The following is a 12,758-nucleotide window of genomic DNA, read 5'->3' on the forward strand; positions in this document are numbered from 1 at the left end:
ACTCATGGGAACCAAGTAATTTCCAAAGCAGCAAGCCTCTCTCTTCAGATACAGCTCTGTGTCCCGTACTGTTTCTACAGCAAGTAACAGTTGTATCACTGTCTAAATTTCATTTGGTACTGATTCCCATTGAAGAGTAGCAGCAATGGTGTTGATAACACCCATGTGACACTATTAGGCATTGGACTGCTAACCCTTACCAGTTGCTCTCTTCTGGAGAAAGATGAGGCTGTCTGCTCCCCTTAAGAGGGTTTTTGTGAGCCGCAGTTGACTGATGACTGTGGATTGGATTTGGTTTTGAGTTAAAGGTACTTTATCATTTGGTGATGGAGTTAAAGGTTGTACCATAGAAATGATAACCTTAGTGAGGGGAAGTTGAATGGCAGAATGTCCCTAGATTATGCTGAATTTGTTCCTGTACATTTCATTGTGTGGTAATAGTATTCTGTACTTTTAAATGCCTGTATTATTGCTGTAGCACAGTTATTTGGACCTCTTTGCCTTCTGAAACTTGATAAAAGGTGAATGTCTTGCAGGTAGTTGTTGCCTCATGGCCCAAAATTCAGTGGGTGCATCCTGTCAACAAAAGATCTATATGGTTCTAAAAGTTCCCAAAGTTCCAAAGTACGGTAGTAATCTGTATGGGGTTTACATGTCAAGGGAGTCTCGCCAGTAGGCTGAAGTGACAGTGTCGTGTGATTTGTGTTGGTGGAGGTCCAGCTTTCTGTGACCTCAGGCCAGCCAGTACATGGGAGTGGGAGGAGTACCTTGGTTTCCTACAATGTCAGTTATTTATCCAAGTCCCTCCACAACCACCTTCTCATATCTCAAGAGCAGCCCCTTTAGAGAAGTTTTTTGAAAGTGAAGGACTTAACATGAGAGAAATGGCCTAAGAGAAGCCCTGTTCTGTTAACCTCAGCTTCCATCATGAGCTAAACACAGTTCCCTATGTTTGAGGCAGAGAGAGTTCAGCTTTGTGCACAGGGTCTCCCACAGGCACTGAAGTGAGAGGACAGTTACAGAGGATCAAAATGTAGGAGAACCATAAGGAACTCGCAGAAGAAGCCGTATTTTTAGGAGAATTCTTATTTGGCTTGAGTTGATGAGGCAATGGTTAAAAAACAAAGAGGTTCTTTCCCCCACACACCTTCTGTCCTTATGAGGGGGGTTCAAGTTTGCATCAGGGAAGGCCAGCATCTGTGGTCTGAGTGCACATTATGCCTCATCTGAGTCCCATACACTTAGACAAGCTGTCCTGCATGTAAACATCTTTATAGTCATTTTAAGTGCTCAGAAAAGTGCTTTGATAGTGATTAAGGGTGTGGGGAAGGGGTTAGGGGAGATAAGATGACATTCTTAATTAGCCAATTAAATGGTTGATGCTTGCTTGGTTAAAAAAGAATGAAAGAAAGAAAACAAAAAGCTTTAGGAGGTAGGAGTTAAAATCAGTGTCTAAAATAAGATTCTTCAATGCATCCCCCACCCTGCTGACTTAATTTGATTTAATTTATCCTTCTCCTGGCAAGTTCTCTAGTTTTTCCTGGCTATCAGTGTAGTGGAGCAAGGAAGCCAGGGTTGGGAGTTTGAAATATAGCTAGGTTTGAATTCCAAACCTGCCATTTTATTAAATTTGGGCAATGTTGAGCAAGTTTCACAAGCCCTTTTGAGTCTCAGTTTCTTTATCTGTAAGATGGGATGAAGTATTATCCAACTCTTAGGGTATTTGTGTGGAGAATTTAGTGTTGTTTTCCTACAAAGAAGGTGTTGGGTCAAAGACAGCTATTTTTGTGTATAAGAAGTTACATGTGGCTATGAATGTGCTCTTTGTATGTGTCTTATTTTTTTTTCTTCCCAGCAGGCTTGAATTCACATGCATGCCAACATACATACAAAGCTTTGTCCTTTTTTTTTTGGTCTATTGGCTTAAAGCAAATGTGTGTTGGCTGGCAGCTGCCTTGCAGACCTTTACACTGGAAGAGATTGAGAGCTACAGGGCCAGTGTGGTCGTTAGAGAAGGTAATTCACTTAAAGGTCCCCGGTATAAGGGTTCCTTGTATTTGTAAGGAGCACTAGTGGTGCAGTGGGCTAAGCATTAGGCTGCCCACCAAAAGGTTGGAGGTTCAAAACCACCAGCGCCTTCTCAGAAGAAAGATGAGGTGATAGCCTGTTGTAAAGATTTACAGCCTCAGAAACCCTAAGGGGCAGTTCTGCTCTTTCTTATAGGGTCAAGATGAGTTGAAATTGATTCCGTGGCAGTGAGTTTCTTTTTGTTTGTATTTTAATGTTGAAATACAGTTAATTAAAGAATGTTAGAAGACATTTGCCTGCTTATAATAAGAGGGGAAAGCAGCGAGTTGATTTTGCACCCTTGATTTCCTTCTTTGAAGCCCAAGTATAAAGTCAACAGTGATACCTCTAGTGTAGTGCCAGCCACAGGTTGCTGAACTTTAATGTTGCCTTTCATCTGAGAAGCCTAAAGTATTTAACAAACTCATTGATCTTTCTATCAACCTCCCAGTGGGAGGGGATGTTAGACACAGCTGGAGGACAGGTGTGCTTGTGTTCTTGAAGTGGAATGGGTTGATACAGCAAAGAATTGGTTAAAGAGAATCTGTCTATAGGCCTGGTCATGTGGGCACCCCACCCCATCCTTTTGAGGGGTCAGGGGAAGAAAGCCTAGAAAAAAAATCCAGATCTGGTTGGGAAGTTTGCAGTGGAAGGCCAAGGAAATGCGTGTTACTCTGAACAGCAACACGCATTTCCATTCTTTGTTGCATGCATGTTGATTATGAAAGTAATTTCTGAATTGGAGTTGCTGAAAGGTACGACTCAGTGCTTATGGATGAAGGATTTGAGGACAAAACTGACTACCTTTTTTGGGAAGGAGTGAGTTATAGATCACACTCTTGTGTGATTGTCTTTTATTCCTCTTGGCCCTGTAGCTAGTAGCTTAGCTTTGTATTGCTCTCTTGTCAAGCTTTTATTGCTTTGTGTAATGGCACATGCTATTGAAGAAAACATATTGTAACCGTTCTTGTTGTTAAGTATCGTTGAGTTGTGTTTCTGTGACTGTAAATCTTTTCGGGAGCAGAAAGCTGCATCTTTTTCCTGCGGAGCGGCTGTCGGGCTGACCTTGTGGTTTGCATTCTAGTGCTTATCTTATGGAGCCACCATGCTCCCATGGCCATTCTTAGCTCAGTCTTATTGATAAAATTTGATATGTAAGTGATTTCCTTAGGGGAGCTAATTTAGGCCCAGGACAAGAGATCCATCCTTAGCGGATCAGTTTACTTGACTAAGAAAATTGTTAATTATCCGCAAAAGATCCTGTAACATACCTGCTTATCCCATACATCCTTGACACTGTCTAATAGTGAGGAGTCTGGTTAAAAAAATGAGAAGGGATGACTGATGATGTAAGTAGCAGAATATTCTCTGTACATGTATGTTGTTATGTGCCCTCCCACCCCCAGCAAAATCTGACTTACACTGATGCCATGTAACAAAGTTGAATTGTCCCACAGGGTTTCCTAGACTGTAATCTGTATATAGCTTTGTGGGTTAATTAGCTGATCTGCAAGTTGGTTTAAACTCCAAGGTCGGCAGTTCAAGCTCACCAGCCGCTCCTTGGAAACCCAGTACAGGGTCGTAACTGACTTGAAAGCACTTAACAGCAAGAACAATCTGTATGGGAGCAGATCACCAGAACTTTTCTCTTGCAGAGGTGCTGGGTGGGTTTGAAGCACTGACTCTTTGGTTAGCAGCCAAGTACTTAACTATTGCAGTACCAGGGCTAATGTTTATGATTTTAGTGTTTAAAGGAGCTCTTGTGGTGCTAATGGGTTCCATGTTGGACTGCTAAACTCAAGAGCAGCAGATCAAATCCATTAGCTACTCTGTGGGAGAAAGAAGGCTTTCCAGTTCTGTAAAGATTTCAGCCTTGGAAACCCTATACAGGGTCGTTATCAGTCAACAGCACACACCACTACCATCACCACATTCCTTAGTCAGGAACCTTTACTGTGTGTGTCACTGACTTAATCTCCTTTGCCTTACAAATTGTTTTGCTCACAGTGAAAAATCACCCATTGTTGAAAATTAACAGAAGTTTTTAATGCTGATCTTTGTGCGGAAGAGTATGCATTACTAACTCTGAATTTTTTCAAGTCTTTGGAAATCCTTTTCCAGGGGGGTTCCTTTCACACTCCATTCCCCTCAAGTAATTTTCCTCAAGTAATTGGGCTGTTAGCCAAGGCAGTCATTTTCATCAGAATCACCTGGAGGGCTTGTTAAACTAGATGGCCACTCCTCAACCCACCCCAATGTCTAATTCTGTAGGTCTGGGGTAGTCCTTGTTAATTGCTGTCCAGTTGCTGCTGCTTCATGCTAGTGACCCTGTATAGGGTTTCTGAGGAGTGACTGGTAAGCTTGTGGTTCAAACCTACCTTGCAGTCCAGCACATCAACCCACAGCAGCACACCAGGTCTGCAGTTGTGGGTGTGTGGTATGTGTGTGTATGTGTGAGAGTGAGTGAAAATAGGCAGTTCCTAGGCACTCTCAGATGTTGCCAATGATCCTAGTTTGTAACTGACTGCATTTTGAAAACCACTGAGCTAAGAAACCTTGGTTCTTCAGGATTGGTATGGTGGTCACCTAACTTTTCCATTGCATTGGCTTGAATCCTTATTTGGTTCCTGGTTGCTTTTGAGCTGCAAAGAGATGGGGCAAGGGGAGAGGGAAAGTGGTCACTTAGTGGCCATATGTAGCGTAGTGGATTACGAGCTGGGTTGCTAACTGCAAAGTCAGTAGTTTGAATATACCAGTTACTTTGCTGGAGAAGGATGAGGTGTTGTGCTCCCGTAAAGATTTACAGCCTTGGAAACCCTATACAGGGTCGTTACGAATTGGAACTGACTCAATGGTACACTACCATCAGCTACCACCAGACTCATGTAGAAGCTGAATTGTTATTACTATTAAGTGCTGTTGAGTTGGTTCTGACTCAGTGACCATGTGTAGGGTTTCTGAGGAATAGCTGGTGGGTTTGAACTGCTTATCGTAGAGCACCACACGAGTCCTAGGTACTATTGCCATTTTAGTGGGCCTGTTTAGCTCCCGCTTCTGATACGGAATAACTTGCTCTATCTGGTGGTTGTGTCCATCTGAGTATCTGATTTGTTGTTGAATTTAAGTGCTGTCCAGTCGGTTCCTACTCACATGGACTCTGTGTAGGGATTTCAAGGCTTTACATATTTGCAGGAGCAGAATGCCTCATTTTTCTCCTTCGGAGTTCCTGGTGAGCTTCAATAGTTCGCTTACAGTACGGTGTATAATCCTGTGGCGTTACCACGTGCCCGGAGTATCTGATTGTTGTTGTCATTATGTGCCTTTGATTCTGATCCAGCTCGTTTTCACCCCGAGGAGCCGCTGGTGAATTTGAACTGTCGACCTTGTCGTTCAAACCGACCTTGTTGTCCAGTGCTTGTCCTACAGCACCTCAGTGTCAAATGAAACATTTCAGTTTCTTGCCAAGAAATTCACTGTTTCTGAATTTTCCATTGTAGTCATCTGTTGAGTTAGCTGATCAAGCCTGACCCTTGGAGTTTTGTTGAACATGCTCTTTCTTACCAACTCCCAGGCCCCTCCTCCCCAGGTGCTATCCACAAACCCTGGTAACAAATTTATTCTACTCTTAGGCCATTAAGTCTGCGTCCCTACACTCTCTTCAGTTTGCTCTCTTCACTTCATCCTCACTGCCTCTTGGGATTGTTCTCAACGCTTCAGAGACTCCTTTTGGGTATATTTATTTATTCTTTCTTCGGTGCTTGAAAAAGGAGTTCTTAAAACACAAATATATGTATATATGTTTTTAAGAATATGCTCCTATTTATGTTCTTCTTTTGTTTCATTATGCCTTTATATAAAGCTTTTTTACCCCTGAGTACCTTCCCATCCTCACCTGCTTCTCTTCCCTGACCTCTGCCTGGGCTCTTAACACTTGGTGGTGTTGAATTTCCTTGTCCATTGTTATCTGCCCGACCCAGTGACGTTTTCTCCTTGCTGCCTAGACCAGTGGCATTCAGGCTTCACACCAACTTTGCTGACGGTCCTCCCTTTCACAGTCCTTATAGTCCCATGTTGTTGTTAAGTGCCGTAGGGTTGATTCTGACTCATAGTGACCCTGTATAGGGTTTCTGAGGAGCAGCTGGTGGCTTTGAACTACTGACCCTGTGGTTCACACCTAAGCATCACACCAGAAGTTCCATAGCACTTTGAATTTACCTGTCTTGGTAGGTTTTGTCTCGCCATGTTATACCTGTTTATTTCCTGTCTTTTATACAAGGTTGCAAGCCTCTCCAGGTAAGCATCAAGTCTTACTCATCGCAGAATCTCTGCCCATCATGGACGTTGGGTAGTGATAACCATGACTAGTATTTATTGAAGGAGCTCTGCTTGTGTAGTGGATTACCAGCTGGGCTGCCAACTGCCAGGGCTGCAGTTCAGATTTACCAGCCACTCCTTGGTAGTCACTGTTCGTTGGCAGGGATTCACCAGCACACAACCACCACCACCACCACCAGTACTGATTGATGGACTCTAGCCCTGTGTCCTCAGCACTTTATATAAAAAATCCAGTTGCTGTCCCGTTTACCTTGACTCATGGTGACTCCACATGTATCTGAGCAGAGCTGTGCTCCATATGGTTTTCATTGGCTGGTTTATTTAAAGCAGAACACCAGGCCTTTCTTCTGAACAGCCTTTAGGTAGACTTGAGCCTCCAAGCCAATTGATCTCACTGCTGGCACCACCCAGGGAACTGCACTTTATGTGGATGACCTTAGGAAATCTCTACACAACCCTTTGTAGTAGGTGCTAGTATATCCCCATTTTGCACATAATGAAATGGAGTTAATAAAAAAAAAAAAAGTGTTTATAGAATCAGTGGATGAATACATTTCTGAAATGCTCATCAGATGGTCTAGATAGATCCCAGACTGGTATGGAATTCATTGTTTATTCCCTGGTAAATTCACTCTCTGGGAAAATTACATAATATGAATGATGATACATGGTGTAAAAAACTCAAACAAATACCAGTGTTATTTATTATACACATCTTATTTGAGGAAAAAAGTCACACCTATAGACTATTCTGATGTTCCTGATACTGTTTCAGAGTCCCTGGATAGTACAAATGGTTAAGCTCTTAGCTACTATCTGAAAAGTTGTCAGTTTGAGTTTACTCAGAGGCACTTGGAAGAAAGGCCTGGCAATCTTTGCCCCAACGATCACAGCTGTGAAAACCTTATGGACAGTGGTTCTGCTAAGCATACATGGAGTTGTAGTGAGTCAGAATCTACATCACAGATGGCAACTGGTGTAATATTATTTTGGTTTCCTTGGATTGCCAAAAAACTTGATAATGTCCCCATGAGTTGTAAAACCTAGAAACCTTTGAAATCAAGGAGTGTAAATATCCTTTAAGGGTTAGGCAATAGGAACATTTGGGGTCAAGGCATAAAATGAATTTTTTTTTTTTTTTTTTGCAGGTTTAGAAATATTGATTAGAATATTTGTTAATTTGGTTCTCGTGCATTCTTTTCTATTTCATAAAAAAGAGGAAAAGGCAGAACACCTCATTGTTCAACCACCAAGTTCCTAGTCCTTAATATGAAAGAGGAAGACCCTTCAGTGACACCATATCAAGGCAGACTGATCAGCCCGTTCACACCCAAGTTTGCCTGTTCTCCTTATAGAACTATAGTAAGCAGTAATGGTATCATTGATGTTTCCTCCCAAATCATCAGATTGGCTCTCACCATTTTAGCTCTCAAGTAAAAGGGATTAAGGCAGATTTCATGGTCATGAAAGTGAATTTGTTATGAATTACATACACACACTTAAGCTTGATAGTGTTAAGGTTCTTCACAAATAATCCCCAAATGGTCCTCTGATTTTTCCAGATTTATGTCCCACTATTCCCCAGGGTTCTACCAAGCTGCAGCTGTTTCCTGAGCAGGCCCAATAATTTTCCACATATAGTCATGCTTTTTCCACATGCCCAGGAATCCTCACACTTTTCGGTGCCTAGTAAAGCCATCCCTCAAGACCTCCACCCCCTTAAACATCTTTCTCTTTGCAGCCGTCCTTGCGCTGATTGGCTCCCTGCATTGGCCCTCTTGCCATTTTGCTCTTGGCATTTACCCTCCATGTGGTTTGAGTCCTGGTTAATTTGCCTATTTCTCCTGCTCCTCAGCCTGTCAGCTGCATGTGAGTTGCAATCTGATCCACTGCTTTCCTCCTCCCTCATTGTACTCAGCCCAAGTGGCCTTGGTCCCCTGTAACTGTTCCTTGGGTTCTGCCTCCTGCTTGCTCTAAATCTGCTCTTTGGAGCTGCCCATTCTCTCTGCATTATGTCAGGCCTACTACTTTGTCCGCTGCCAGAGCTGGAACCAGTCTGCTCTCTATACATATGTTGTTGTTGATAAGTGCCGTCAAGTCAGTCCCAACCCATAGCGACCCTGTATAGGGTTTCTGAGGAGCGGCTGGTTGAGTTTGAACTTAGAACCTTGCACAGTTCAAACCAGCCTTGCAGTCAAGTGCTTAAAAAAATGGATTACTGGCACTGTACCGTAAAATCTTTCTTGTCACTTCTTATTGTTTAGTAACACATACAACGGTGAGTCAAAAAGTATTGCTATTAGGGTTCCTCTTCAAACTTACCTGGTTTTATTCCGATTAAAGCATGTTTAAACATGTCTGCACTCAATGGATGGCTGTAGACAAGTTGTCTTAGTCTTGTTATGTTATATTGTGTTGTTAAACTTGTCTTAATCTTGTTGTTGTTGCTATTGTTAAGTGCCATTGAGTGAGTTCTGACTCAAAGCGACCCTGTATATGGTTTCCAAGGAGCAGCTGGTGAGCTTGAACCACTGACCTTATCATTCAAACTGATTTTGGAGTCCAGCACATTAACCCGCAGCGCCACCCCAGAAAGGTTCAGTGCAAACAGTGGCTTCTGAGGCATTCTGTTGGGCCAGTTAAATTCAAGGCAGAGAGTTCGGCTTACAAGGTTATAGTGACTGTTTTTTGAGACTCCAAAGAGGTAATCTTGATAGATTTTCTCATAGGATACAGGATGATCACAGGGGCTTATTTTGAAGTTTTAAGAAAATAGAAAATTGCCTTCGTGAGAAAATGGCCAGGACAGTTTCACGGAGAAATTTTTCCCATCATGGCACTGCACCTACTTATTCTCTGAGGGTAGTAAGGACTGCCCTAGGAGAATTTCATTGGGAAACCTTACAGCTCCCACCCTGCAGCTCATCTAGCCCTTGCAGACTGCATTTTATTCCCCAAACTCAAAGAACATGATTTGAGTCTCTATGGGATGCCAGAACGACTTTTAGGATGTTGTGTAAATTAAAGAGTACAGAATTCTTAGGGGAAGTACGACCTTCAGAAGTATATAAACCTAGATGGAGACTAGGTTGTGAAATAATATTGTTATATTTTGAGATTGTTGTTTAGTAAAGTTTCTATGATTTTATAACGCTGTTTTTTGATGTACTCTTGTATATATGTAATAGTAGTCCCTGGGTAGTACAAATGGTAAGCATGCTTGATGGCTAACAAAAAGGTTGCTGGTTCAGGTCCACCCAGAGACACCTTAGAAGAAAGACCTGGAGATCTGCTTCTGAAAATTTAGCCTTTGAAAACCTTGTGAAGCTGACACACATGGGGGCCCCAGGAACCAGAACTGGGCTGGGCTGGGGGTATATAATGAAAGCATAAAGAAATGCTGAAAGGATAAACACAAAGTGTGTGTGTGTGTGGGGGGGGCGCCAAGTGGAGGGTGATGGAGATGAGAAAGGGGAGATGTGGTATTGTTTTATTTCCTAAACTGGGTGGTATGAATGAGTGTATTCATTATAGTTTCTCTTCGTCTAAAGTATTTACACACACATGCACACACCAAGGTGCGTATGCTTAGGTGCAACTCCCTAGTAGAGCATTTGGCACTCCTGGTAGCTCGTTCCCACTTAACTTCCTAGGCTTCTCCCTTCAGGCGGCTCCTAAGCTGCACCGAGCTCTGGCTCACCCTTCTCCAAGACTCCTGGCTTTGACACATGCTCTTACTGTGATTTCCCCCTTGAATTCCTCCTCCCATCTGGTCAAGAATAATCTTTGACTTGTTAGTGTGTGCTGTGATTTTTAAACTGTCTTGCATGTTTTTCTTGACTTTTTTTTTTTTATTGCACTTTACTTTTTTTAGAGCAGTTCTAGGTTTACAGTAAAATTGTACAGAAAGTACAGAGAGTTTTCGTTCACCCTTTCCCCTTGCTTACTGTTTCTCCTATGATTAAAATTTTGCCTTCTTGCTGAACATTTATAATTGATGAAGTAATATTGACACATTGTTGTTGTGGTTAAGTGCTCGCCAGTCATTTCCAACAGTATAGTCACCGTGTATAGGGTTTTCAAGGAGCAAGGGTAGGTTTGAAATGTTTGTGGTTGGTTAGCATTCCAGTGCTCATCCTATAGCGCCACACCAGGACAAGCCTAGAAAACTGCATGGAGCAGTTCTGCTGTGTCACATGGGGTCACTGTGAGTCAGAATTGACTCCTCTGCATTCAACAACAACATAGTGCTGTATGCATACTTTACTATGGCAAGTGTCCTATTGTATATTATATTTGTTCATCTGTCTCCTTGATTGTAAGCTCTCAGTGGACTTGTTTTGTGATTTAACTTGATCTTTAAGAACATGGTGATGCAGAGCTGTTCAGTAAATGTTGGGGGAATTGTTGAACCATAGTTGGTTTGGTGCTGTAGGATAATGCACTGGACCACAGGTCAGTTTAAACTGCAAGGTTGGCGGTTCAAATTCACTAGTCCCTCCTCAGAAACCCTATACAAGGTCTTTATGGGTTGGAACTGACTCGTTGGCACTTAACAAGATAGTTTATTGGTAGAATTCTTGCCTCCTAAATGAGAGACATGGAATTGATTCCCATGCAGTATACTTTGTGTGTCTATCAGTGGAGGCTTGGGTTTTGCTATGATGTTATTAAACAGCAGAACTTTCAGACTAAAATAAACTAGGAAGAAAGTCCTGGCAATACACTTTAAAAACTAAGCCAGTGGAAAGAAACCTTTTGGATCACAAGAGTCCAGTCTGCAGCTGGTTATGTGGTTGGTACAGGACTAGACAGTATTTAGCTTTATCATGCGTGGGGTTGCCATGAGTCAGAGGTCAGTCTGACAGCGGGAAACAACGAGAAGAAAATTCAAGAGAAAGGTTTTTAATGGAAGTAACTTGTTATTTTAATAATAATAATTTTTTAAAAATCTGAATTTAACTGTTGGGCTCCATATCTGACATTTAGATTGTAATGTGTACACATGGCTTTCCTAACTCAGAACCATGGTTTGTTTTGAGAAATGGTTTCTTCTTATTGGTGGTAGTTCTTTTGTCGTTGCTATTCTCCCCATTCTTTCTCATCACCAGAGAATGTGTTCATGGATTCTGTAGGGATGTGTGTTGAGTCTAAGTTTGGACGTAAATCTGGGTGGTGAAATGGTACCACTTGTTGTAAGGATGATTTCACCATCAGCAATACTTGCTCTGGTCTGAAGAAGTAACACATCTATTTAGAGGAGAGGCTAAAGAGTTTATTTTTGTGGCAGATGTGTCTCACTGTGGGCTATAATAACCGTAATGAAGGAGGATTATGCCACATTAGGTTTATGAAGGGTGCACTAGTCTGTTACCAGGGTCATTGGTGACAGCCCAAGCCAGCAATTAGATTTCATTGAAGGATCCAGGAGGCAATTAACATTCACTGCTGCCAAAGAAATTCTGTGATCTGTTAGGCTTTCTTCCTTTTTTCCCCCATTTTGTAAAATGTGCTTTAGATCATTAAAATACCACCCTTTAAAAAAAATACAAAGAAGACATAAATAAACCTTACAGATTATCATTTGATAAATGGGTCTCTTTTAGACCCCCCTTGTGTTTAAATCCATGGGTTATTCTAACTAACATTGTAGGTGGCATGTGTTTTTTTAAACCAGTATATTTTTAACGCATCACATAAGTACTTTTATTTAGAGGTAAGAAATTTGTTATGGAACATTATGTAATTATGTGGTTTTTGAAAAAACAAGTGTGACTGACATAAAATGAATTAAAGCTCCAAAATGATGAAATGACACTTGCTTGTCTTAATTATGGGAAGCCTGATGGTGCAGTGGTTAATGCGCTTGACTACCAACTGGAAGGTTGGCAGTTTGAATCCACAAGTTGCTCCATGTAAGAACGATGTGGCAGTGAAAAAGTACAGCTTTGGAAATCCCATGGGGTAGTTCTTCTCTGTCCTGTGAGTTGGAATCCATTCAACAGCACTGCTTTGTCGGGTTTTGTCTTAATTGTATTCTTAAAAAAGTATTGTTTTACTTTAAGGTTTGGAAGAATGATTTGTGCTGAGCAACTGTTTGTTTGGTTGTTTACAACATAAGATTTAAATTTTCTTAGTGCCAAGCCAAGTATAAGTGTGAAGTTCATGTCCCTTTGTCCACCATATGCATGTACTTAGGGATTTTTACCTCTGCCAATGAATGTGAAGTTAGTCACACTGGGTTACTCTGGGTGGTGTAAATGATTAATACACTTCACTGCTAACTGAAAGGTTGGTGGTTTGAGTCCACCAAAGGTACCTCACTGCTATTGAAAATTCTGTGATCACAATTGAGT

The sequence above is a fragment of the Chrysochloris asiatica genome, unplaced genomic scaffold (assembly GCF_000296735.1).
Source record: "Chrysochloris asiatica unplaced genomic scaffold, ChrAsi1.0 scaffold00009, whole genome shotgun sequence".
Taxonomy (NCBI): Eukaryota; Metazoa; Chordata; class Mammalia; order Afrosoricida; family Chrysochloridae; genus Chrysochloris; species Chrysochloris asiatica.